We start from the raw sequence: 2,238 nt of genomic DNA, 5'->3' as shown, positions 1-2,238 counted from the left end.
CCACCCGAACAGATGGACCGACTGACCAGAGGAGGCGCTAGTGCCGCGACCAGGACACACACTCACATCCGGGTTTCCACCTGCAGAGACAGCCAATTGTGTCTGTAGGGACGCCCAACCAAGCCGGATGATAACATGGGGATTCGAACCAGCGATCCCCGTGTTGGTAGACAACGGAATAGACTGCTACGCCAACAGGACGCCCCAAAACTATGCAAGATTTGAACTGGTTTCTGTAATCCTTTGAGACTCTTACAAGATAAGGATTACAAACTTGGTAAGAAATACATTCTTTTTCTTACCCTCAAAATCTTGATGAAGGCCTGCACAATTCCCCAGGGTGGACGGCAAACACATTGGGAGAAATACACAACATTTCCTATCTTTTGAGAGGATTTAATCAGCCTTAGTTTGCTCACCAAAAATATGATAATATAATAACAATAATAATAATAATAATGATAATAATCAGAAGCTGACCAAGTATTAAAGAGCTGGAGATTGAAATCAGCAGGGTGTGGGGAATGAAGACTGAAACAACACCAGTGGTCATGGAGCTCTAGGACTCATGAAGAAGGGAATGGAAAAGTCCACCAACCGTATCCCAGGCACACATCAACATCTGTGCAATCCAGAAGATCGGCCCTACTCGTAACAGCCCATATATACGATGAGCACTGTCAATCAAGTGACGTCTGCCCTATAAGAATAATAAACTGACAAAAGGTGTGTCAGTTACAAACACATTTCACTGAAAAATGATGGAAAAGAGGTGGACAGGCTGAGTTGATGTGTGCCTCACTAGGGAAGCCCGCAGGGCTCAATTTTCTCTGCAAGAAATGAGTGTGGAAGAGCATCTGATGAGAATCGATTGGGCCCGGCAGAAATGTTTTGGACCAATCAGTGGACTATGTGTGTGGAGCAGTTTAGAAGATGACGATAACGAGCAGCATGATGTTTTGAAAATGACAACAGTGGTCGCGCCAGAAGAGGTTAGCATCATTGCTGCTCAGCTTTATGAAAAACATTGACCGAGACATGTATGTAACGTGCGGCACGGTGGTGCAGTGGTTAGCGCGGTCGCCTCACAGCAAGAAGGTCCTGCGTTCGAGCCCCGGGGCAGTCCCACCCTTGGTGGGTCATCCTCTGTGTGAGTTGCATGTTTCATGTTCTCCCCGTGTCTGTGGGTTTCCTCCCGGGGCCCCAGTTTCCTCCCCCACAGTCCAAAGACATGTAGGTCAGGTGAATTGGCGGTACTAAATTGTCCCTAGGTGTGTGTGTGAGGTGGTGGTGTGTGTGTGTGTGTGTGTGTGAGTGTGTGTGGTGTGTTGTGTGTGTGTGTGTGGTGTGTGTGTGTGAGTGTGTGTGTGTGAGGCGGCCTGTCCAGGGTGTCTCCCCGCCTGCCGCCCAATGACTGCTGGATAGGCTCCATCATCCCTGAGAACAGGATAAGCGGTTCAGCTGATGGATGGATGGATGGATGGATGGATGGGATGATGGATGGATGGATGTATGTATGTATGTATGTATGTATGTATGTAACGATCGTGGACAAGTAGACTCGCTAGCCCTTGGCTAAAGGGGTCGGACCCTTTAGTTGGCTGGTTAACGTAGTCGCCCGTGGTGCGAGAAACCCGGGTTGGTGTCGTGGCTGCTGCGGTTCCCGGGCTGCCCCCCCCCCCTGATTTCGCTACATCGGCGTCAGAAGTGGGGTGGTGAGATCGTGAGGCCATCGGAAGCGCGTGCGCCCAGAGGCATGAGGGAGCTGATATGCTGAAGCACGCGGCCCAAAGGAGGGGGGTAGGTGTAACGATCATGGATAAGTCGACTCGCTAGCCCTTGGCTAACGGGTCTGGTTAACGTAGTCGCCCGTGGTGCGGGAGACCCGGGTTCGCGTCCCGGCTGTGGCGGTTCCCGGCTGGCCCCGAAGTCGCTACATGTAGAATCAGAATAACTAACTGATGACCTGCTAGCCACATGACCTGCTAGCGGCAGCTCACGATCAGCAGACCAGTTCATGTGTAAATATGGCGCACTGGTTCTATGTCGTGGGATGTACGGCTCAAGACAACTTGGATCTCAGATATTTCAGGTTGGATGTGTCCGACTTCTGATATCACACGTTCGCGTTGTTACTCAGGAAACGAAAGAAAAAAAAAGAGAGAGAGAGGTGGATGCCTGATGGAAAAATTTCAATATTGAAATATGTTTTTCTTATCATGCAATGACTTTCTAGAC

The sequence above is a fragment of the Lampris incognitus genome, chromosome 9 (assembly GCF_029633865.1).
Source record: "Lampris incognitus isolate fLamInc1 chromosome 9, fLamInc1.hap2, whole genome shotgun sequence".
Classification (NCBI taxonomy): Eukaryota; Metazoa; Chordata; class Actinopteri; order Lampriformes; family Lampridae; genus Lampris; species Lampris incognitus.
This window is presented reverse-complemented; position numbering follows the sequence as displayed.